This window comes from Ailuropoda melanoleuca, chromosome 15, assembly GCF_002007445.2.
Source record: "Ailuropoda melanoleuca isolate Jingjing chromosome 15, ASM200744v2, whole genome shotgun sequence".
Classification (NCBI taxonomy): Eukaryota; Metazoa; Chordata; class Mammalia; order Carnivora; family Ursidae; genus Ailuropoda; species Ailuropoda melanoleuca.
In genome coordinates, this window is record NC_048232.1 from 17,482,696 (window position 1) to 17,509,987 (window position 27,292).

Genomic DNA, 27,292 nt, shown 5'->3' on the forward strand with positions numbered 1-27,292 from the left:
AACCCTAATCTACTAAAGTCTGCCTGATCTTCACAGAAGCCCTGAGGGGTAAGTGGGACAGACACTCTTAGTGTATATTCCACAGATGAAGCTGCCAGCCGGAGTGCTTACAATTTTGTCAAAGTTCTTAAGACTGGTGTTGACAGAATTGATCCTAGAATCAAGTACAAGCTACCATGCCACCTGTGTGTAATGCTGAATCTTAAAAATATTAAAAAAAAAAGTTACAGATGTAGAAATTCTATTTATATCAAGTGACTTCCCTCAGTTGTGGATTATTTCTTCCAATATCTATTTATTAGCACACTGGAACCAAGCAAAAATATTTAGCTAATCTTGAATTCTGAATTAATATTTATCTTTACCTTATAAATATTTTCTGCTGTGTGTTTAGTTACCTTCGGCATCAAATGCTTTTATAATTTCGTCATTGCCTTTTTTGTTTCAATATCACAGAAATCTATTAGGTTATCAGTCAAACAGAGCAGATATCATTCTTTGAATTTTATTTCTTATGTTGCCAATGTATCTCTTTCCCCAGATAAAATTTAATGCAATTTTCAGTATTGAAAGTATCGACTTACTAATGGCTAAATTTCCCCAGAACTCTTTGGATTTAGGTTCTAAATTTGTAAATATTTCTAGGAATGCTTTGTCTGTATTTAGGGAAGAATGTTGATACGCTAAGAGACTCTGAAATGTGTGGGAACTTACTGTCTTGGTAGTTCTTTCCTTTTTGAGAACAGTCGACAGACAATGTTACATTAGTTTCAGGTGTACCGGCAACTCTGTACATGATGCTGTGCTCCTCCCAAGTGTAGCTGCCATCTGTCACCAAACAGCGCTATTACAAATACCATTGACTATAGTCCCTGTGTGGTATTTTTCATCCCCATGACTTATTCATTCATAACCGGAAGCCTGTGTTTCCCACTCCCCGTCACCCATTTTGCCCATCCCCCACCCTCTTCCCATCTGGCAACCATCACATTGTTCTCGGTATTTATAGGTTTGATTCTGCTTTTTGTTTGTTTAGTCATTTGTTTCATGTTTCAGATTCCACATATAAGTCATATGGTATTTGTTGTCTTTCTCTGACTTGCTTCACTTAGCATAATACTGGTAGTTCTTTTGTATGAAAATAAAGGTAAAAGTAATCTTAAGACTTTGGACGGAATGTTGCACCAGAATGTGCTTTTTGATGAATTGATTGCCAAATCATTCTTGTTTAGGTTTTGAGTAGGGCTACTCATATTAGTAATACTGGAGCAAGACAGCTGAATTACTTCAGATATTATAGAGAAAAAAGAAAAGTTTTTCAACTCATTAGAACAAATAAACAACAAGATGTTAGACCTTAAAAAGAAACCCACATTTTGATATTGGTTCTCATACATGAGTATGAGTTTTTAAATAGCATTGCTTATTTTTATTATGTATTTAAAAATTATGTATAATCCCATTCTACAGTATTAAATGTTTTAATTATAGAGTGGCTAACATATGCTATATGAATTATGAGTTATTATCCTATATATATTGTAAACTTTGATGCTCTAAGTAGACCCAGAAGAATAGGAAGGGGAAAAAAATCTTAAAAATTACCATGGCAACTGATTTCAGAAATTTGTGTGACAACCAATCAAAAAATTAGCCTTAAGTTCCATCTTGCTTGGAGTTTTTGTTTTTTTTATTTTTTTGAGAATTCTAGGTAAAGACTGATGAATATCACAGCTCTAAGAAAACTTCTGAAATATCATTAGGTAGAAATACACCATGGAGAACTAGCAGAAAGAATTTAAAACTCCTTTTAAAGGAGTGGACCATCTCTGATGGAAAAGAAGAAAATAATCTTTTATTAAACAGAAGTACCTACTGCTTTAATTTTCTGTAGATCAGGATAGACTCTGAAAACAAAATCTGGCAGAAAAATTAAAATGTCATTTTTGGCTTTATTATATAAATATGCCTAAAATATGGGACATAGTCAACAAGAAGAAAGTGATATATAAGTCTGACAGCTCTAAAATCTTATTTGAACATATCTTTGCCAATGATATAGATGCTCCTTTGGAAAACAACCATATTTTTTGTTTCACCATACATTCTAATTAGCATATTTATTGTTCATACATAATTAAGAGTGTCTCAGGCGTACTGAAAATAATTTAATTCTGTACCATGATTAGTAATGATGCTGGATATTTAATCAACATAATTAGTAAGTAATCTGAACCTAATGGGCAAATGTAACACTGTATTTACCATCTGCAGATATCTGTTCTTTTGAAACACACACTGAATATTTACCAAAAAAAGAGAGATTATATTATTATTAAATATTAAGGAAATTTTGGTAATTTAAAATGGAATAAAGTCACACGTCTTTTTAGTTGGGCTGGAAAGCAAGAAACAAACTGAGGGCTTCAGAGGGGAGGGGGTTGGGGGAATGGGATAGGCTGGTGTAGTAAGGAGGGCACGTATTGCATGGTGCACTGGGTGTTATACACAACTAATGAATCATTGAACTTTACGTAAAATAATAAATAAAAAATCCAAAAATTAAAAAAAAAGAAAAAAAGAAAACAAATGCTGGAAAACACCTATCGGTTACAAGAAATGCACTTTTAATAACCTATGCCTCCCCTCCAAAAAAATTATAATAAAATTAGAAAATGTTTAAATAATAATAATAAACAATGAATAAAAATCTTGTGGGATTTAGCTAAGTGAGTACTTAGAGAAAAAATTTATAGACATATTAGAAACCAATATATAGTTTATATTAGAGACTAATATATTATAGAAACTATATATAGAAACCTTATATTAGAAACTAATTAGCTAATAGTGCAAATTAATGGAATAGAACATAGATATAAGACAGAGAGGGCTGGAAAGACATAAAATTTTAAAACCCTGTCAAGGGAGGTGGAGAGAACAGAGCAAATAAATTTAAAACATATTTATTGAGAAGTTACATGTCAATCAGTGTTGGAGACACCTAGTATATATCAGTAAATGAAACATAAAAAAAATGGTTTTCCTCATATTCTAGATCTAAACAGAAAATGTTCTCTCTCTCTCTCTCCTCCATCTTCCGCCCACCCCCACATTTGTCTATAAAATACATTATAGAATTTGTTAAAAGGTGACAAGTACTGTGAGAAAATACATAGTGAGCTGAGGGAGACCATTAATGGAGGGAAGGCAAATCGCAATATTAAAGAGCATGATAAGAACAGGCTAGGATGAAAGATATTTAGTAAATCGTTGAAGGGGGTTTGGGAAGTAGCTAATACTTGTTATTTATTTTATTTGTTATAATTTAAAAAAAATTATAGCCATCCTAGTGTGTTACAGAGTGGAATCTCATTGTGGTTTTGATTTTCCATTCCCTACTGACAGATAATAGTAAGCATCTTTTCTTGCGCCTACTGTCTATTCCTATATCTTTTTAGGAGAAATGTCTAGTGAAATCCTTTGCCCGTCTCTTTAGTGGATTGTCTTTTGTTGTTGAGGTGTAGGAGTTATTTCTATATTTTAGATCTTAAACCCTTATCAAATATATGATTTGCAAATATGTTCTCATTCTTTAGGTTGTCATTTTTATTTTACTCTTTACTTAATTTAATAGACTGTTTTTAAGGTGGTTTTAGGTTCACAGCAAATCAGAGCTACCATATACATACAACCTTGCCTACTCTCCGTGTCCCCCACCAGAGTGGTGATTTGTTAATGATCAATGAACCTACATTGATGTGTCATTATCCATCAAAGACCATAGTTGATTCAGGTTCCCTCTTGGTGAAAGGACATTTGATAAACAATATAGCACGCTCTTATACTCAATTACTAAATAGCAGTCTTATTTGAGTCATGACAAATATTTTAAAGCACATTTTTCCTCCTGAATAAAATCTTCCTCAAAATACCAAGCTTTAGAAATACTAGTGTGCCATTTGTCACTGTTAAAAAATAATCTAAACTCAGCTACTCAAATCTGGGCCCGTGGATAAACAGCTCTTAGAATTCAGTACCCACCCCGGAATCATAAACTGTATTTTAATGACATCATCCAGTGAGACATATGCGCATTAAAATTTAAGAAGCACTAATCTAAACAATACAAAATTTTGTGAAAGTTGTCTGGTGAAAGGAGAGCTATTATTTATTTATTTATTTATTTATTTATTTATTTANTTCCTCAAAATACCAAGCTTTAGAAATACTAGTGTGCCATTTGTCACTGTTAAAAAATAATCTAAACTCAGCTACTCAAATCTGGGCCCGTAGATAAACAGCTCTTAGAATTCAGTACCCACCCCGGAATCATAAACTGTATTTTAATGACATCATCCAGTGAGACATATGCGCATTAAAATTTAAGAAGCACTAATCTAAACAATACAAAATTTTGTGAAAGTTGTCTGGTGAAAGGAGAGCTATTATTTATTTATTTATTTATTTATTTATTTATTTATTTTTTTTTAAAGATTTTATTTATTAATTCGACAGAGATAGAGATAGCCAGCGAGAGAGAGAACACAAGCAGGGGGAGTGGGAGAGGAAGAAGCAGGCTCATAGTAGAAGAGCCTGATGTGGGGCTCGATCCCAGAACGCTGGGATCACGCCCTGAGCCGAAGGCAGATGCTTAACCGCTGTGCCACCCAGGCGCCCCAGGAGAGCTATTATTTAATCTTTATTTTCTTATTGACATATGCACGGATATCAGGCTTTTAATCATTGGCAATAGTGTTTGAAATTAANCCCGTAGATAAACAGCTCTTAGAATTCAGTACCCACCCCGGAATCATAAACTGTATTTTAATGACATCATCCAGTGAGACATATGCGCATTAAAATTTAAGAAGCACTAATCTAAACAATACAAAATTTTGTGAAAGTTGTCTGGTGAAAGGAGAGCTATTATTTAATCTTTATTTTCATATTGACATATGCATGGATATCAGGCTTTTAATCATTGGCAATAGTGTTTGAAATTAAAAAAAAAAATCATTCTGTGTATATCTTCTTGATGAGTTTAATTTATACAGTTACCTTGAAGTCAAGATTGAGTGAGTATGTATATATCTGATTACCAGATATAATTTATTGGATGTATTCAGAAGGAATTTTAAATGAACATTTATTCAGTAATATTTATTCAACATGTATTATGTGCCAGGGTTTGTTCTAATTATTTGGATGTAGTTCACAATGTAGACAAATTTCCTGCTCTCAAGGAGCTTGCACTGTGGTTGGTGGTGGTGCAGAGGGACGCAAACATAAACAAAATAAGTAAATGACACAATGTATTTCATAATGGTTAAGTGCTCCAACAAAATGTAAAATAGCGAAAAGTAGGAAAGAAAATGTTTGGAATGGTGGTGTAGTTTAAATAGGGCGGTCAGAGTCATCCTCATTGAGAAATTGACATTTCAATAAAGAATGAAAACAGATAATAATTAAGCCAAATGATACAGGTATTTGTACCTGAATTTTTTAAAACACTCAAAAATATTTAAAGAGTCAGCAATCATGAAAACACAATCCTTTTTTTTTTTTTTAAATTTATTCTACAGAGATAGAGACAGCCAGCGAGAGAGGGAACACAAGCAGGGGGAGTAGGAGAGGAAGAAGCAGGCTCATAGTGGAANGAGCCTGATGTGGGGCTCGATCCCATAACACCGGGATCACGCCCTGAGCCGAAGGCAGACGCTTAACCGCTGTGCCACCCAGGCGCCCCAACACAATCCTTTCTATGTTATCACCATGTCGATAGCAATGTCCTGTGGTTTCGATAAATGTGTAACTATAATTTCCTGACGCAGTTATCCGTCAGGATTTTTTGTTTTGAGTTGACTTATTTATATCCTAACTGCCCTCTCTCATTTGTTATAGCAGAATTCTTTCACTTTTGAATAAACAGATGAATTTTGAATATATTTATATTGAATGTATTGCATATATAAATATAACATAATATATATTTATATATTGACTATATAAATTATATAAATTAATATTTAAATATATAATAAACATGCAATTGAATAATATATGAATTTTGAATATATTTATATTGAATATAATTATATATATTTAACTTGTTGCTCACTGTAAAATTATGTTTATTACTTCTCTACCGTATCCAGTTCAGTGTTCCATCTGAAACTTTTTGGCATATCAGAATTTGTGCTTGGTTGCAGCAAAAAATGAAATTCAAAGTGTAGGGTTCCCCAGTGGGAGGCAGCAGTGCAGTAATGCTCATCCCGGAAAACCACTGACTTAGACAATTACTTCGTTCTTTGTCAATAGTCATAGAAAGTCTAACCAAGCATTTTGTAATTAACACTTGCATCTCTGACATGTACTTTTCATTTATTTATTTGGTAAATATTGGGTACCTCTGATATAAGTGGCCCTGGAACATAAACAAAAAAAAAAAATAAGATGCTACCTAAATATAACTGTGGACTCCTTGTCTAGTAAAAGAGATACATAAACATTCCCATTAAGAATGAGAATTAGAATAAGTACAAATCACTTTTAGAGGGGACAAGGGGAGATAATTTAGTTATATATAAAATACTAATCCCAGCATGAGCTTTCAAAAGTGATACATCACCTTGAAAACAGCTAGTGTGTTTTTAGAGCCTTTATTAATTATAGGCTGTGAATCGCTTTAGTTGTGCTTGGGAGATGATGTGAGAAAGTAGGCCAGGTATCATAACGTTCAAAACAGCAACAACAAAAAGACAAAACGGACTTCTGGTGAAGGATCAATTGTCTCAAGCATCAGACATTCATTACTGTAGGCTGTAGCTGAGTGACTGGGGTTTAGAGGCTCTCAGTCTTTCCAAAATTACCAATATTGGTCCCGGCTCTCACTAAGCCAGTGTTTTAAGTGACAGGTGTTAGGGTAGTATTTCCTATGTTATGAAATCAAGTAGTTATCAGGAAAGAAACAATTTATGTTAAGAGCATCTTTCAATCAATTTGTGCATTGCAGATTTTCAAAAAGTTGGTATTATCAATAGGGTTTTCCAAATTTTCCCCCCAAATCCTTTTTTCTATGGGAACAATTATATTCTGTACAGAACATTTGTTTTGTGAAACACTCTGGAAAATGTTGCTTAGAGAATTTATTGTTATCACTTGATAGAATAAGGAAATAAAAGGAAGTTAAATTCCTAATGATGTCACCCAATGATAATTGGAACATGATATGAATTTGTTAACTTTGAATTTTGAAGTAATTATAAATTCATAGGAAGTTACAAAGGTGTAGAGAGAAATCTTGTGTGCCCTTCATGAATTTCCCTCAGTGCTACTATGGTATAATATTAAAACCGGGAAACTGACATTGGTTCGATACACATGTATAGCTCTATGGCACTTTATTATGAGCATAAATTCATGTAATCATTACCACGATCAAGATATCCCATCCCCACAAAGATCTTCCTTGAGCTACTTCCTTATAGTTATACTCATACCATTCTTAGCCTTGGGAAACTACACTTTGTTCCCCATGCTTATCGTTCGTCATTTTGAGAAAGTTGTATAAGTGGAACCATATAGTATGCGACCTTTTGAGACTTTTTTCATTCAGCATAATCCTCTTGTGATCCATCAAAATTGTGGTGTGCATAAGTCATATTTTCTTTTTTTATTACTGAGTCATGTCCCATGGCATGGGTGTAACAGACCGTGGTATTGTTTTTCAGAGCAGCTGTGTTCTTTTCTGTTACCACCAACAATGCATGAGAGATCCGGTTTCTCTGCTGCTTTGTGAACATTTGGTATTTGTGCTATTTTTATTATTGTTTTATTGATGTGGAGTAATACCTAATCATGGTCTTAATTTGCATTTTCTTGACACCAATGATGTTTAACATCTTCTCTTATGTATCTTTGCCATGTATATATCCTCTTTGGCAAAATGTTTCTTCATGACTTTTGCCTATTTTCTAATTTAATATTTTTAANGCTAATGATGTTGAATATCTTCTCTTATGTATCTTTGCCATGTATATATCCTCTTTGGCAAAATGTTTCTTCATGACTTTTGCCTATTTTCTAATTTAATATTTTTAAGCTGTTGAGTTTAGAAGGTTTTTTTTTCCTTAATATATATTATAGATATAAGTCCTTTGACAGATAAGTGAGTGGCAAATTTTTTCTCCCAAGCTTTAGATTGTCTTTTCATTCTCTTAACAGGAAAGGAGCATACATTTTAATTTTATTTTGATGCAATCCTATTTATTGATCTTTCCCTTTAGGGATCATGCTTTTGATAGTGTATCTGAAAACACTTCACCAAGTCCTAGGTCCCAGATTTTTTTTTTCTATGTTTTCTTGTTAAAGTTGTATAGTATTATATTTTATATTTAAGTTTATGACTCATTTTTTAAAATTTTCATATAAGGGGTGAGACTTAGGTCAAGATCCCCCCACCTCCCGTGATTACCTAATTCCTGCAGCACCATGACAAGACTGTTCTCTCTTCATTTGACTGTTTTTGTACCTTTTCCAAGTATTGGCTGTACTTATGTGAAGCTGTTTCTGGGTTCTCTGTTCTGCTTTACTGATCCAAGTTTTTATTCCTCTATCTATACCATAGTTTTGTTAACTAAAACTAGCTATATAATAAATCTTGAAATTGGGGAGAGTTATTCCTTCTAATTCATTCTTTTTCAAAATCATTTATGTTATTCTAGCTGATTTGATATTTCATATAAATTTTAGAAAAATCCTGTCTATATCTATAAATAAAATTTTGTTTAGTTTTGGTAATAATTTCGTTAAACACACATATCAATTTGGGAGTAGTAACATACTTCATATGTTGAATCTTCCAATCCATGAGCACAGTATGTCTCTTCATAATTTACATTTCCTTTGATTTTTTTCATCAGTATTTTGTAGTTTTCAACATAAAAATCCTATACATATTGTTGGGGAGGAACAATTTTCTCTGCCCTTCAAAGTCCTTCCAGTTGGACTGAGAATCAAATTGATATAAGACAGATTAACAGGAGAAAGTCAAATTTAATTGCATACATACCAGGAATCCACACAGACATGGAAATTCCAAAGACAGTGAAGCAACATGATGCTTACATGAACTAAGGAGATGGGTAGGGCTCCGAGATTACAAAGGGGAGAAAAACCACTAGCAGGAAAGTGGCAGATGTTTGGAAGCAAAGGTTGCCCTATTATCTAGATGAGTTCTTAGGTAATGGAGGAATCTGTATTAATAGCTCTCATAATACTACAAGCATGCAGTTGAAGGGGGTTGGTAAAGAGCTTTCCTTGAATCTGCTGGATTTTTGCTTTTAACTCAAAATAATGTTCATGCCAAAATGGCCCATCTTGGGAGACCTGCCCTTGTCCTGTTACAACATTTTATAAAATATACACCTATCTGGGGTGCCAGGGTGGGTCAGTTAGTAAAACACCCAACTTTTGATTTTGGCTCAGGTCATGATCTTAGGGTCGTGAGATTGAGCCCATGGAGTCTGCTTGAGATTCTCCCTCTCCCTCTGCACATCCCCTGCTCATGCTCTCTCTCTCTAAAAATAAATAAATAAATCTTTAAAATGTACACCCTTAAATTAGAAATTTTGATTTTTGTGTCTTCATTGCTGGTATAGAGAAACACAACTAATTTTATGTGTTGATCTAGTATCCTACAGCCTTGCTAGACTGATTTATTTCTTTTCAGAGTTATATAATACATTTTTTAGTTTTCCTGCATAGATATATCATCTGAAAATTGGGACTGCTTTAAGTCTTCCTTCCTGGTCTGTGTGCTTTGAAAATTTGGTAGAAATCTCCAGTGATACATCTGAGCTTAGAGATTTCTTTTTCCAGAATTTTTAAATTATGAGATCAGTTTCTTTTATAGTTATGAAATTACAAAAATTATCCTGTATTGGCTAAGTCTCTGCTTTGCAAAGAATAGGTCCATTTCATCTAATTTGTCAAATGTGCACGTAGAGTTATTTATATCATCCTAGTATCTTCCTTTTGATATCTACAAGGTTTATGATATAATCTGTTTCATTCCTACTGTAAGTAATTTGTCTTCTATTTTCTTTGATAATCATTTTTTAAATTGAAAATGCCAGTTAAGAAACACAGCTACTAACCCTTTTCTAATTCCAATATAAGCATTTTCAAAATTACTTGCAAAGTTCAAGTAATTGAATTATAAAAACAAAAAATCTTAGAGTTTAAGAGGGTAATAGAATCTTGTCCAAGCTCTTTGAAATAGGACCTAACACTAAGTCTTCTGTGAAGGACTCACTTTTGCTCATTACAATTAGTCATAAATTGTTTATCTCCATATTAGCACATATCACATTCTATTAAAATGTGAGGTAAATCCACTAGGGCATGTTTATTGATGAATCAACCCCAACATCTGAATTGCTACTGCTAGTGATCAATGAATCACCAGCCAATAAAGGAATCATTTTTATAACTTCCCCAATCTGACAGACAATGGAGGTGGGAAGGGAGAATTACCTAATTCCTGCTTGAACACTTTCATGAGATTGTACATTGCCTCTTTTCATCTAACAGAAACCCTTGTTATAGGGGTGCCTGGGTAGTGCAGTCGTTAAGCGTCTGCCTCCANTCCCCAATCTGACAGACAATGGAGGTGGGAAGGGAGAATTACCTAATTCCTGCTTGAACACTTTCATGAGATAGTACATTGCCTCTTTTTATCTAACAGAAACCCTTGTTATAGGGGTGCCTGGGTAGCACAGTCGTTAAGCGTCTGCCTCCAGCTCAGGGTGTGGTCCCGGCGTTCTGGGATCGAGTCCCACATCGGGCTCCTCCGCTGGGAGCCTGCTTCTTCCTCTCCCGCTCCCCTTCTGTGTTCCCTCTCTCGCTGGCTGTCTCTCTGTCACATAAATAAATAAAATGTTTAAAAAAAAAAAAGCAACCCTTGTTATAGTAATATTTTTTTCTAATATTGAGTCAGTATTTCCATATTTGTATAGAATGGGTGTTTGATGATAATCTTTCTTACTACATGTGATTTGCCATGATAAAACTTTAAGTATTGGCAACAGGTACCATTGATTCTGCACATCTTTTCACACTCCCCTTTCTCATGTTTGTAGTCATAATGTCAGTATAAGCATTCTTGAGTTCTTTAATAACATCATATGTGCATGATTTTAGACCTCTACTACCTAGTCATCCTCTCAATGTATGGTTTCAGTTCTCAAATTTTCCTGTAAACATGGAAATTAAATTTTCTGAAAATACCACAGTACTCTAATTTCGATTAGACCCTCGCAATATTCAGTAAATCCCCCTTTCCCCCTACTGCCACAGATTCATACAGCCTAAGGGTTTTAGTAGTTTAGTTTTTATTCTTTTAGTTAGTCTTGTGTTGATCATGACTAAGAACAATGAGTTGGGAGTTGGTTGAATAACAAATAACCAGATGTTAAGAATTACAAAGATGGTAGCAAAGACCCAAAGGGAAGAGAGAGATCATGGTGAGTTTTTGGGTGGAAATCTTAGCATGTCTGGAGCATTTGATTTAAGAGTGGAGGATAGCTTGAAATGAGTCCAGAGAGACAAGGAAGGGTACCTGGTAGTCCATGTTAAGAAGGGTATGCTTTAGGGGCACCTGGGAAGCTCAGTCAGTTAAGTGTCTGCCTTGGGCTCAGGTCATGATCCCAGAGTCCAGGGATCAAGCCCCATGTCTGGGCTATCTGTTCAGTGGGGAGTCTGCTTCTGCCTCTTCTCTCTGCTCATGCTGTCTTTCTTGCTACCTCTCTCTCTCTAAATAAGTAAAAATCTTTAAAAAAAAATTATGCTTTAGAGGCACCNAGGCACCTGGTGGCTCAGTCGGTTAAGTGTCCAACTCTTGGTTTCCGCTCAGGTCATGATATCGGGGTCGTGAGATTGAGCCCTGTGTCAGGCTCCGCACTCTGTGGATTCTGCTTGAGATTCTTTCTCTGCCTTTGCCCCCACTCGTACATACTCTCTCTCTCTTTCTAAAATAAATACATAAACCTTAAAAAAAAAAGTGTGTGTTTTAACTTGGAGTAACAGAGTTATTTTAGGATTTTAAACAGAGGAATAATACAATCAAAAGATGACAGTATTTATGGAGGCATGGGGATCAGTCAGGAGACTCTTTCAGTATCCCTCTTAAGAGATCGGGATGCATTAAATGAAGATGGAAAGAAGTGAATACATATTTAGAAGAGAAAAAATTCTATAAATCTGATTATTAATTAACTGTGGAGGATTTCTGGGTTGGATAAATTAGTACCTGCAAGGTTCATTTACTCTTCTTAATCAATGAAGCAAGAGAATGAGGTGGCTTTAAGAGACGTGATTTAGCTTTTTGATTTTTTGAACTTAAGATGTCTGTGGGTCTTCCAAATGAAGGTGTGTCCAATAAATAGATGGCTAAATAGATCTTGAGCTTGGGAAAGCCATTTTTGCAGGAGACATAAAACTGGAAACCACCAATATATAATGGTAATCAAAATTGTTAAATGGATGATATCTCATAAAGAGGGTGTATACAATGGGAAGAGAAGAAATCTCATAGGACCAAACCCTGAATAATACCAATATTTGTGAGGAAAATGCTTACAAAGGCGACAGAAAGGAAGTACTAGAAGGAAAAAGAAAAGGAAAAAAAAAAGATCCTAGTGTCGTAAAAGACAAGGAAAGTTGTAATTCTGAAAGGAAGGAGTGGGTAACATTGTCAAAGATGAAAACATAAAAAAATATAAGTACTGAGAAGTCTCTATTAGATTTAATAGTATGTGGGTAATTGGCAGTCATCAAGGATCGTTTTCAGAAAGTGATGGAAATACAGGTTTGAAAATTACTTTTAACATGCAATGGTTTTAAATCTATTCCTGACCTGTAGTCACTCTGGATGACACCTATTTCATCCATTTACATTTAAACCAAAAGTTAGGTTTTATCATTTGTTGATACTTAAATTTCATTATTACAGTTTGCACCAATCATTGAGCCTATCCAAACAAATACAATCAGTGTAAACATACAGTCTATTTGCATGGCTACATACTCTCCAAATATCTTCCTTCTATCATCAATCAATTTTTTTCCAGTTATATAAAGAAATAATTGACGTATGCCACTTTCTATAAGTTTAGTGTGCACAGCATGATGGTTTGATTTACATATATTGTGAAATGCTTACCAGATGGTCTCGGCTAGTATACATCTTCTCGTGTTAGATGCAATAAAGAGATAAGAGGAAAAAAGTCTTTTTATGATGAAAACTCTTAGGATTAATTCTCTTAATAACTGCCTTGTATACCTTTCAGTGCTGTTAGCTATGGTCATCAGATTGTACCTTATATCCCTAGTACTTATTTATCTTATAACTAGAAGTTTATACCTTTAATCACCTTCCTCCAATTCTTTCTCCCTCCACCGTCCATCTGTGGTAACCAAAAGTTTGATCTCTTTTTATATGAATTGTTGTTTTGTTTCATTTACATTCAACATGTAGGTGAGATCATACTGGATTTGTCTTTTTCTCTCTGATTTACATCCTTTAGCATGATGCTTCAAAGTACATCCACTTTGTCACAAATGGTAGGATTTCCTCATTTTTCATGGCTAAATAATATTCTGGTGTGTGTGTTTGTGTGTGTGTGTGTGTGTGTGTTTTTCATTCATTGATTGATGGGTACTTTGTTATTGTAGATAATATTGCTGTGGACATGGGGGTGCAGTTATCTTTTCGAGTTAGTGTTTTTGTTTCCTTTGGGTATATTCTCAGAAGTAGAACGGCTAGGTCATACGGTAGTTCTATATGAAATTTATTGAAAATCCTCCATACTATTTTCCATAGTGTCTGTAACAATTTTTCAATCTCACCAACAGTGTACAATTTTCCCATTTTCTCTGCATCCATGCCGGAATTTGTTATCTCTTGTCTTTTATGATGGCCATTCTATATACGCATGAGGGGATAACTCATTGTGGGTTTTATTTGCATTTCTCTAATGACCAGTGATGTTGAGCATCTTTTAATGTACCTATTGGCCTTTTTAAAAAATATCTTCTTAGGGGAAATGCCTCTTCACCATTTTTTAATTAGCGTATTTGGTTTTGCTATTAAGTTTTATGAGTTCTTTATATATTATGGATATTAACCCTTTATCAGATGCATGGTTTGCAGATATTTTTCCTGTTCTGTAGACTGCCTTTTCACTTTGTTGATGATTTCCTTCAGTATACAGAAACTTTTTAGTCTTATGTAGTCCTGCTTGTTTATTTTTTATTTTATTTTTTGTGCTTTTAGTGTCATATCCAAAAATTCATTACCAAAACCCATGCCAAGCAGGTTTATTGCTACATTTTTTTAAGGGTATCTTGGTTTCAGGTCTTACATTTAAGTCTTTAATTCATTTTGAGTTAATTTTTGTGACTGGTGTAAAATATGAGTCTAATTTCATTCTTTTACATGTGAATATCCAATTGCCTCAGCATCATTTATTGAAGAGACTATTCTTGTTGTGTATTCTTGGCTCCCTTGTCAAAAATTAGTTAACCCTATGTGCTTGGGTTCACATTGGGGCTCTCGATTCTGGTTCATTCATCTACTTGTCTGTTTTTATGCCAGTATCATACTGTTTTGGTGACTATAACTTTATACTATAGCTTATAGTTAAGAAGTGTGATACCTCCTGCTTTCTTCTTCTTTCTCATTATTTCTTTGGTTTCTAGGGGTCTTCTTGTGGCTCTATATAAATTTTAGGAGTCCTTTCTCTACTTCTGTAAAAAAAAAATTCCATCAGAATCTTGATAGGATTTGAATTGTGAAGATATAGATGGCTTTTTGTAGTATTGATATTTTACAGTACTAATTCTTCCAGTGCATGAACATGTGATACCTTTCCATTTATTTGTGTCTTTTAAAGATTTTTTTCATTGGTGTTTTGAAGTTGTCAGAGTAGATATCTTTCACCTCCTTAAATTTATTCTTAAGTGTTTTATTGTTTTTGATGCTTTGTAAATGGGATCAATTTCTCTTTTTTTTAAGATTTTATTTATCAGAGAGAGCAAAGCAGGGGGAGTGGCAGGGACTGGGAGAAGCAGGTGTTCTCTTTCTTTCTCTCTCTCTCTCTCTTTCCTTCCTTCCTTCTTTCCTTCCTTCCTTCCTTCCTTCCTTCCTTCCTTCCTTCCTTCCTTCCTTCCTTCCTTCTTACCTCTCTCCCTCCCTCCCCCCTTTTTTTTTAATTTTAGAAAATTCATTGATGGGGTTCCTGGGTGGCTCAGTCAGTTAAGCATATGCTTTTGGCTCCAGTCATGATCTCAGGGTCTTGGGATCGAGCCCCACATAGGCTCCCTGCTCAGCATGGAGCCTGCTTCTCCCTCTCCCTCTGCCTGCCACTCCCCTGCTTTGCTCTCTCTTTCAATCTTATAAATAAATAAATAAATAAATATTTTTTAAAAAAGAAAGAACATTCAGTGACAGCGTAAAGAAACACTACTGAATATTATTTTTATAACCTGCAACTTTCCTGAATTCATTGATTACATCTAAAAATTTTTTGATCTAGTTTTTATGATGTTCTTTATATAAAATCATGTCATCTGTAAATGGAGACAATTTTGCTTCTTTTTGTTTTGATACACTTTATTTTCTTTCTTGCCTGAGGGTTCTAGCTAGCATTTCTTATACTATGCTGAATAGGAGTGGTGGAAGTGGATATCTTTGTCTTGTTCCTTATCTGAGAGGAAAAGATTTTAACCTTTCACCATTGAGTATGATGTAAGCTGTGGGCTTGCATATGGCCTTTATTAGATATGTTCTTTCTATACCTAATCTATTAAGAGTTTTTAATCATAAATGGATATTGAATTTTGTCAAATGGTTTTTTTCTTTGTCTAATGAGATGGTGATATGATTTATTTATGCTATTAATGTGATATATCACTCTGACTTGCATAAGATGAACCATCCTTTCATGCCAGGGATAAATTCCACCTGACAAGGTGAATTTCGTGTGCTGCCAAATTCAGTGTGTTAATTGTGTACTGAGAATTTTTGCATCTATATTAACAAGGGATATTGGCCTATAGTTTTCTTTTTAGTAGTATTCTTTTCTGGTTTTGGTGTCAGGATAATGCTGGCCTCCTAAAATGGGTTTGGGGGTGTTCCTTTCTCTTTGATTTTTGGGAAAAATTTGAAAAGGGTTGGTATTAATTCTTCTTTGAATGTTTGGTAAGATTCAGCAGTGAAATCACCTGACTCTAGGTTCTTCTTCATTGCAGGAACTTTTATTAGTAATTCAGTCTTCTTACTAGTAATTGGTCTATTTAGATTTTCATTTTTTTTTTCATTATTCAGCCTTGGTAAGTGGTATATTTCTAAAAATTTTTCCTTTTCTTCTGGTTTGCTCAGTTTGATGGTATATATTTTTTCATAGTAGCCTTCTAAATGATCTTTTGATTTCCGTGGTATCAGCTAGAATGTCTTTTTTCATTTATTATGTTGATTTGGTTTCTTTCTCTTTTTTCCTTGGTTAAACTAGGTAAAGGTTTGTCAATTTTATATATCTTTTCAAAGAAGAATGGTTTTGTTTGGCTAATCTTATTTTTTTCTGTTCTATGTTTTATTTATTTCCTTTCTAAACTTTATTTTTCCTTTCTTTTGCTAAATTTGGGCTTAATTTGTTCTTCTAATTCCTCAAAGGTGTAGAATTAGGTTATTTGATATTTTCTTGCTTCTTAATATAGGTGTTATGTACATCCCTCTGAGACCTGCTTTTTCTGCATCTCACAAGTTCTGGTACATTGTGTTTCCATTTTTGTTTCAAGAAAATTTTTTATTTCCCCTTTAACTTCTTCCTTAAATTATTGCTTGTTCAGGAGAACGTTGTTAACTTTCATGTGTTCTTGAATTTTCTAGTTTTTCTCTTTTTATTAATTTCTAGTTTCATACCATCCTGGTCACAGGAGGTACTTCAGTCTTCTTGAATTCACTAAGGTTTGTTTTGGGATCTATCCTAGAGAATCTTCTGTGTGCCCTTGAGAAAACTGTGTATTCTGCTATTGTTGGATAGAATGTGCTATATGTGTCTGTTAGGTCCCTTTGGCCTGTAGTGTTGTTCAATGTTTCCTTATTGATTCTCTATCTGGATGATCTATTCTATGGTAAGAGATGATACTGATTGGGGTGCCCAACTATTATTGTATTACTGTTTATTTTTCCTTTTAGTTCTGTTAGGTTTTGCTTTATATATTTAGGTACTGCAATTTGGGGCCCATAAATATTTGTAATATTATATCTTTTTGATATATCCACCTCCTTATCATTATAAAATGACCTTTTTCTTTCTTGTACCATTTTTACTTTAAAATCTATTTTGTCTGATAGAAGCATAGCTACCCCTACGTTTGTTATTAAATTTATTATTATTTGTTACTATTTACTTGAAATATATTTTTTCATCACTTTACTCACAGTCTGTGTCTTTAAGGCTAAAGTGATTGTCTTAGGCAGCATACTGTTGGATTTTTTTTTTAAAATTCATTCAGCCTTTCTAAGTCTTTCAATTGGAGGATGTAGTCCACTTACATTATTGCAGGTAAGTACTAACTATTGACATTTTTTTCATTGTTTTCTGTATATTTTGTAGATCCATTGTTCTTTGTTCTTTATGCTGTGCCTTGTATTTTGCTGTCTTTTGATTTCAGTATGTGTTGACATCTTTGTCATGTTCTCCTGTGTTTTTACTATAGGATTTCCTTTGTGGTTTCCATGAAGCTTACATAAAATTTCTTAAACACCTTATTTTAGACTGAAAACAATTTAACTTTTACAGCATTAGTAAACTTTACACTTATGCTTTTTCCTTTCTTACATTTTTAAATCATTTTATGTCATAATTTACATTTTAAAGATACTGTGTAATGAATAACAGATTATTGTAGTTATGGTAATTATACTATATTCTTTAAACTTTTAAACTAGGGTTGCCTGGGTGGTTCAGTTGGTTAAGTGTCTGCCTTTGGCTCAGGTCATGATCCCAGGGTCCCAGGATCAAGTCCCACATTGGGCTCCCTGCTCAGTGGGGAGCCTGCTTCTCCCTCTCCCTCTCCCTGCTGTTCTCCTGCTTGTATTCCCTCTCTCTCAAACAAATAAATAAAAATCTTAAAAAAAAAATAAGCTTTTAAACTAGAGTTGTAAATGAATTATTTATCATTATTAGCGTATTGCAGAATCTAACTATAATTATATAGTTACTATTACCAGTGAGATTTATACTACCTTTTATGCTTTATGTTTTTGTGTTCGTAATCAGCATTCTTTTTCTTCCACTTAATTCCCTTTAGCATTTCTTGTAAGACGTATCTGGTGGTAATGTATTCCATCACTTTTTGTTTGTTTGGGAAAATCTTTACCCTTCCTCATTTCTGAAGCACAGCTTTACTAGGTATAAAATTCTTGGTTGACATTTATTTATTTATTTTTTTTCAAAATGTTACATATGTCATCCATTCTCTCCTGACCTGAATAGTTTCTGTTGAGAAATATACCAAAGTCGTATGTAGTTCCCCTTGTTTGTATCTTCTTTTTATTCTCTTGTTGCTCTTAGAGTTCTTTCTCGTGTTTGACTTCTGATAATTTAATTATAATTAAATTGTGTCTGATTGTTGCCCTATTAAGTCAAATGTATTCAGGTTCCTTTGGGTGTTATGAATCTGGGCGACCATTTCTTTACTCAAGTTTGGGAAGTTTTCAGCCATTATTGCTTTAAATATACTTTCTGTCTTTTTGTCTTTCTCTTTCTTTTCTGGAATAACCATAATACAATTATTGCTTCTTTTCTTTGTGTTCCATATTCCCATAGGCTTCCTTCACTCCTTTTCCATTTTATTTTCTGCTCTTCTGACTGGATAATTTCCAAAGTCTTATTCTCCAGGTTGCTGACTCTTTCTTCTGTATGGTTGAATGTGCATTTAAACTCTATATTGAATTGTTCAGTTATTACATTTTTCAACTATAGAATGTGTGTGTGTGTGTGAGAGAGAGAGAGAGTTTGATGGCTGGTCTTTTCTTAATAAGCTTGGTTTGGGTTTTTGGATGTACTTGCTGGTAATGTGTTTGAGCAGTGGGACTTGCTCTTATGGTCTATTTTTTGGTGAAGCAACTGTTTGAGCTCTGAAGACTAAGATAGGGGATTGTGCCACTAGCTGGGAATAGTTGGATAGGGCTATTGACTTGGTTCCCTACACATGTGAGGCTGTATTATGGGTTCTGCACTTCTTTGATTCTCTGGTAAGGCTTATTAAATTTTTGGGAGTGGGTACTATAGTCATTATTGGTGGGGTTATAAATTAGCTTTCCAACCCTAACTGGGCAGCCAGATAGGAACCAAGAAGTTGTATGGCTCATTGTTGGGGACCCAAATCAGGCCAGAATGTGCACTGAATTTCTTGGTCATGTGAAGCTACTAGTTTTGCTCTGCATACAGGGGAATCATTAGCTGTGCTCTCTCTCCAAGTACACCTGTACATGGAGGTACTGACCACACCGTGCAGTTTCTTATGGGCTCTAGTTAGGTTCTCTGGTCAGATAGGTTGAAATCTGTATTTGGCAGGGCTGTGCATTTAATTTCATGCCCTAGTATAGCAGGAGAAATAGGTAATGCTAATAAAAAATCTTTGTTGTGTTATCTCAAGCCAGATTGCACCCCAGGTTTCTTGGCCAGACAGGGCCACTGGCTTTGCTCTGTAGACTGTTGGCTTTGCCTGCTTTTTTCCTGGTTCAAGCATCACTAGCTCATGTAGCTTCCAGGTGTTTTTGCCAGTTCGTCTGGTTAGATGGGACCAGAGATGGTCCACAGCAGGTGGGGCTATGTCTCAGTTCCCTTATCTGGATGGGATGGGGATGGATCACTCCAGGACTTTAGTTTTTTCCTTGTAGACTTCAAGTCAGGAGGGGCTATGATATACCCTCAGCCTTGGTTATGAATTAGTCCCCTTGCCTGGGCAATGCAGGGGATGCTTTCTGCCTGGTACTGGTGTTGCTCCGGTGATGATCAGCTGTGCTCGGCCCCTTCTCAGCTCAGGTGGCCTGGGCCACACTGCTTCTAGGAGTTATCACCAGTCTTTCCGGTCATATGGGGTGGAAGACACTCTCTAGAGAGAGTGGGGGATGTGTCAGCTCTTTGCCTGGTGGCAGGCAGACCTGTCTCTGGAGCCAGCTAAACTTCCTTGAGGATCCAAATCAGGCACATCTGCAACCTTCCACGTTTCCTGTTTGGAGTGCATAATGTCTTGATACTGCAGATGAGCAGAACGCTGGTTGGAGTTACTACTTGGTCACTGCAGGTATGAACTCTATCTGCCAAATTCCTTCCACCTTTTACAAGCTCCTCCTCACTTCTCTGTCAGTGTGATTCCCAGGGTTGAGCCCTGCAGATTCTCCTGTAATCTTTGTGGTGCAGCCTCAGAGTAGGAGGTCCTGCAAAAAGGGGCACACAATGCTGGGGAGTCCTGCTTGTCCCACTTGGTTTCGATTTCCTACTAGAGGAACCGAGGCTCAGAGGTGACCTCCCCACATGGTGGTGCACTGGCCTGGGGGAAGGGCAGTGCAGTCAATGTGTAGCTACTTTTTAAATCTTTCTAATACAGTCTGTCCTGGTCTCTGTGATGCGGGGGCTAATTTATGCTGACCCCTGTGATTTAGGATTTTTGCAATGGTGTCAACATGTTTTTGTTTGTTTGTTTGTTTTGAATAGTCCTTATGAGGGAAGTGAAGTCAGGAACAATCTATGTTGTCATCTTGGTGCTGTCACTCCCCATTACCTAAATATTTCTCAAAAATCAAATGGGCTTTTTCTATCCATACAAAATAGAAAGTGAAATTACATATCTATAGCTTTTGAATTTCACCAGTCAATATAAGGCTAATTGGTTTTATTTTAAGTAACATAAAGCAGCCTATCTAAAGCTATTTAATTTTAAGTTACATAAAATTAGTATCTAACTTTTTAAGAGAGTTTTCCCTTTCAAATTTGAAAAAAAAAAGACTTATTTACATTTCCTTCATCCCTCCAAAATAATTTTTCTAGAAGTTAAGAGACAGAATTATATAAAAGAAGGCAAGAAGCTGCATTTTGACTCATATAAGACTAGTGAGGACTGGCATTGGATATTGAAGGGTTAGGGAGAGTATACAGCCAAGAACATTCTAGGAATTGGTGCTAGTTGACAAGTGTAGGTTTGGGGTTTTTTTTTAGTTATTTCTGATTGTTTTGTGTTCTGTTAATTAATGAGTCATTGGGCCAAGAAGAAATAGTTACACCTCATTACAAAAGGTTATATTAATTGCAATGTAATATGCACTAGAAGTTGGAAAATGAATAGTTTATGGCCTCCAGGTATACCTCTTCTACAAATTACCAAATAATACCGAATAGTCAAAGGAAAGTTTCATACCCTATTGACAATACTGAGCTCTGCAATATTACCTAAATGTTGACTGGTAAAATAACAAGAAAAAATAGGAACATCAGAGGTATCTAATTCTCCTGAAATGTTTTTATTACATTAACCCGGATAAAGCAAATACACACACACACACACACACACACACACACACACACACACACACATTATATATACACGTATATCATATATATGTTGTGCGTATTCAACATATTGTAAGAAATTGTAAAAATATAAGTAGAAGGTCATAAGAGAAAAGGTTAAGATGGAATTGGATAAGGAAAGATTTATAAGGTATTATCTTATTATCTATAAGATAATCTATAATTTCTTAAATTCTATAAGACCTTATAATCATTAAGATAAGACAATAAGAACTATAAGAAAAACAATTACAACCCTAAATGAAATTTTAAGCAGGAATGACATTATGGACATGTGAATTATTGGTAAAGAGAACAAATTTGAAAATCTTAGGACAGAGAAAAAGTGTTCAAAGAGATGAAATAATTGAGAGGAAATAATAGATACAACAGAGGATGAAAATTATTACTGTACATAATTGGTTATGAGGAATAAGACAATAGGGCATATGTGAAACAAGTAATAGTCAATAAATAGGATATATGGTTTTCATAAAATTAGAAGTTTTTAACTACTTAAAAATTGAGTTACATTAAGAACTAAGTTTTATCAAAGGAGTATTGATAGTGATATTTAAATAAGTGTAGGCATTGATGTAAGTGAATAAAAACATGGACAATTATTTATGATTAGTAAAAGATTAGTCAATTAAAAGTTAATTTTGGAATCAAAATTGAATGTTTAAAGGTGAAATCTAAAATGAAGATGTAATTTTGAAGATTTCTTCCTCCAATAGGATAACTAAATATATAAAATTAAACTATTTGCAGAATAACAAGAAAAATGTGAAGATCCATATGTTGAACCATATTTCAAAATATCCCTTTTTCTGATTAGATTAAAAAGCATACACATTAACTAGTTAATTCATTACAGTAGACCATTGAAAAACACAAGTCAAGGATGGTGACCCCCCCCACAAATACATGCATTTTAATATCCCCATATAATTTTTACTGCCCCTAAAATTAACTAGTAGCGTGCAATTGACTGGAAGCCTTACTAATAATATGAACAGTTTATTAACACATATTTTATATGTTAAACTTAGGTAGAGGAAAGAAAACGTTATGAAGAAAATCATAAAAGAAAGTACATTTGTAGGAAAAAAATCCATGTATATGTGGACCTACACAGCTCAAACTTGTGTTGTTGAAGGGTCACTTGAAAGTTAAAAAGGCATAGAGTATTTGAAAAGTATGATAGACAGCATTAAATTAATACCTACATATGGAACTTTGAACATTAGAAGTGAAAGTATTTCTTTTAACCATATTTAATACATTTACAAATTTGTCACAATTTAGGAGACGATTTAATACATTTATTATAGAAATTATATAGGTCATATTATTTACTGAAAATATGGTAAAACCAAATATTAATTTTAAAGTTTAAGCTAAAATTCCAGGGCAATTAGATACATATTTTTTACTCTTTTAAATAATCACTGAATAAAAGAGAAAAATATGCATTTAATATGCTACAATTAAAACAACATGTAAAAGATTAAAAATTAATATGAAAAGTTTCAATATCATAACATAAAAGAAGTGCGCATATTTGCATACTTTTATTGAAACAAAATAATAAAGGAATTAGAAAAGTTATGACATTAGAATATAATATTAGGAAGAACTTGTGCTTCCATCTATCCAAAAAAAAAACTGTTCTTGTTCCTTTGTCAAAAACAACTATAGAATGAGATGTAACATACAAGACAAATGTTTTCAGTCATTACACAATTTGTAGCTTAGGACTTTGATTCTTGAGAGACGGGAATACAAAACATGAGCTTTGTGATTGCCCCAAGATTGTCACAAATTTCTATGTGAGGAAATTTTTGTATCACAGAGCAGAGGTAGAGTTAAAAAATAATAGCAGTGTCACTAAGTTGAGAGACAGATTAGAATTCTTGGCTGTTGAAGTGACTGATTATCTGAGAAAAGGGAATTGGTCCCAGTGGTTGCCATAAGAGATTTTGTGGGGATTAACCACAGGTGTGTGGCTGAGAGTTAGACCCAATGCGCATGTGGTACAACCCTCTAAGGAGAGATGATATGCTGCTGAGCTGAGGACTGAATATTTATTCCAGAGGCAAGCAACTTGGAGTAATATGGAAGTTCTGGTACAACCAGTGTTGAAAGGTGATGCTAAACACTTCAAACATTCAAATGAGATCACAGTAAGTCTCCAAGTTATGAATGAGGAGCATAACCTAGGGTTAAGTGGAGAATTTTAGCATACCTAACTGAAATAATAATGAAATATAGCTTGATTAGATGAAAAGGATCTGTCAGGAATTAACTGTAAAAAACGTAACACATTTTTAAGGAACATGACATAACTAATTTGCTACAATGTATCATCTATAATTCTACCATATAAGTAAAAAGAAAAAAAATTACATCAAGAAACAGGAATATTAATGTACATTTAAGAGAACAAAAAAAATCCATAGAAATTGAGCCTGGGATACCTGGTGGCTCAGTTGGTTGAGTGTTCAACTCTTGATTTTGGCTCAAGTCGTGGTCTCACAGTTGTGGGATTGAGCCCCACATCAGGCTCTATGGTTGTCCCTCTCCCTCTGCTCCTCTTCACATGTGCTCTCTCTCTCTAAAATAAATAAATAAAATCTTAAAAAAAAAGAGCTGGAGTCCAAGATAATGGAAAACTTAGATTTAGCATACAAGGGATTTAAAGCAGGTATTACAAATGTGTTTGAGGATTTAAATAAGACTATAGCCATAATGAATAAACAGGTAATGAAGACCTCAGCAGAGACATGAAATTGAAGAATAAGGAGAAGAAAAAGATGAGGAAGAAGGAAGAGGGGGAGGTAAAGTAAAGAGAGGAGGAAAAGGGAAAAGGAAGAATAATAGAAGAAAGAACCAAAAGGAATTCTAGAATTGAAAGGTACATTATCTGAAATAAAGTTTATTGGAATGGACTTAAAGGCGTGTTAGAGACAACTGAAGAAAGATCACTGAACTTGAAGACAGATCTAATTGGAAGTTATCTAAGAAGAGGAAAAAAAAATGAAAAGAACCTGATCAGTGCCATAAAGTTCCACAGGACCCCATCAAATATTCTTATATACATGTTAATGAAGAAACACAAGGAAATGGGGAAAAATGAGGCAGAAAAATATTTGAACAAGTAATTATCAAGCCCTTTCCAAATCTGTGGAAAACATCAATTTAAGTAGATTAGGATGATTAAGACAAAGTAAATGAAAAATCACTACAAAAATAAGAAAGAAGAGAGAGAAAATCTTGGAAGACACCAGAAAAAAAATTCATCTAAAATAGAATAATCATACACTTGTTAGCTTCTCATCAGAAAAACAAAAACCAAAAACAGGCCTTAAGATACTGGAAGAATATATTTAAATTGCTAAAATGGGGGAGGAGGGGAGGACCTATCAACATAGAGTTTTCTTTTCTTTTTTTTTTTTTTTAGTATTTTATTTTTATTTATTTGTCAGAGAGAGAGAGACAGAGGGAGAGAGACTGAGCAATTAGGTGAGATCAGTCAGAGGGAGAAGCAGGCTCCCTGCTGAGCAAGGAGCCTGATGTGGGACTTGATCCCAGGACTATGGGATCATAACCTGAGCCGAAGGCAAACACTTAACCGACTGAGCCACTCAGATATCCCAATATAGAATTTTGAATCTAGAGAAAATATATTTCAAAAATTAAGGCAAAGTAAAGACATTTTTAGATAAATGAAAAGAGGTATCAGTATACATCAGCATGCTCTGTAAAAGATGTTAAAGGACATGTTTCAAGCTGAAAGTAAATGACACTAGATTGAAATTTGAATCTTCAGGAAGGAGTGAAGATAATAATTATGTGGGTAACTATACAAAACCACATTTTCTCTTTTCTTCTAACTACTTTAGGAGATACATGACTTTTCTAAAGAAAAGGTACATTTTCTTTGCACCTTTTATATCCTACATAGATCAATATAACAAAAATATCAAAAGGAACAGGAGGTGAGTGGAATTAAGCTGTACCAAGGTTCTTAAAATTTTGCATGAAGAACAGTATTCAACTCTAGATAGTGATAGTGAAGTACGCACATGCAATCACTAGACCAACACTAAAATGTAAAGAGATACAGTTAAAAACCCAGTGGAAGAACTAAAATGGAACACTAAAAGTATTCAAAAGAATGCAAGAAGAAAGAGAATAATAAATCACAAATGGGAAAAAATAATTTAAAAAAACAGAAAAAAAAGATAAAATGAAAGATCTAAATCTTGTCAAAACATTTATTTCAAACGTAACCAACCTAACTATATCAATTTAAATGCAAAAATTTCTGATTGGTTAAAACGGCATGATACAACAATTTGTTGTATATTTTTCCAACCTTTGACTTTCAACTTATCTCTGACTTTATATTTAAGCTTGTTCTGTTAAAGACAACAAATATAATATATACATAGTACCTAAATTAATATAAAAGACTTTTGAAAAAATTACAAATGATAAAAGGACAATTTTGGTAAAGTAGTTATCAAGAAGTCACGTCAGAAACATGTATGTGTAATAGAGCTTCAAAATATGTGAAGTAAAACCTTGCTGAATTAAATAAAAATAGAAATATTCACAATCGTGATAGTTTTGATCACTTCTCTGTCATTAATTCTTACAACTAGATAAAATGTTCAGTGTGTTAGCAAGAATATCACAGATAAAGGGACTCCTGGGTGGCTCAGTTGGTTAAGCATCTGACTTCAGCTCAGGTCATGATTTCAGGGTCTTGGGATCAAGCCCCATGTTAGGCTCCCTGCTCATTGGGGAGTCTGCTGGAAATTCTCTGTCCCACTGCCCCTCCCCTTGTTCATGCTTTTTCTCTCTCTGAAAATAAATAATCTTTAAAAAAAAAAAAAAAAGAATACCACAGATGTAATCATGGGTCCTTCTCAGTGCATCGTATCAGGAGGCATGGTTTTTATTTGTGCTAATATTCCTGATGTTTACTTTGAACAACTGGTTAAGGTATAGTCAGTCTCATCTCTCTACTATAAAGTAATTTTTCTAAAATAATTATTATTTTATATGCAAATACCAGTGACTATGAAAATATGCTGCCCTTGTCAAACAATCAATTGATAATTGATTTATTTCCTTCCTTCCTTCCTTCCTTCCTTCCTTCCATCCATCTATCCATCCATCGNTATAAAGTAATTTTTCTAAAATAATTATTATTTTATATGCAAATACCAGTGACTATGAAAATATGCTGCCCTTGTCAAACAATCAATTGATAATTGATTTATTTCCTTCCTTCCTTCCTTCCTTCCTTCCTTCCTTCCTTCCTTCCTTCCTTCCTTCCATCCATCTATCCATCCATCGATCCATCGCAGTTAAGAACATTTAACATGAGTTCTATCCTCAACAATTTTTTAAGGGGACAAAATACAGTATTGCTAACTGTAGGCACTATATTATATAGTAGATCTCTACAACTTTTTCACCTTGCATAACTGAAACTTTATACCCATTGAACAGCAATTCCCCATTTGCTCCTCTCTGCAGCTTCTGGCAATCACGAGTCTACTTTCTGCTTCTTTGAGTTTGACTATTTAAGATACCTCACATGAGTGGAATCATGCAGTATTTTTCTTTTTATGACT

At 34.2% G+C, this 27,292-nt stretch overlaps 1 protein-coding gene across 1 annotated transcript in view; it reads left to right on the forward strand.

The window, feature by feature from the left end:
• MALRD1 (MAM and LDL receptor class A domain containing 1) overlaps positions 1–27,292 on the forward strand; it is a 683,830-nt gene that overhangs the window by 227,489 nt on the left and 429,049 nt on the right. The window lies entirely within an intron of this gene.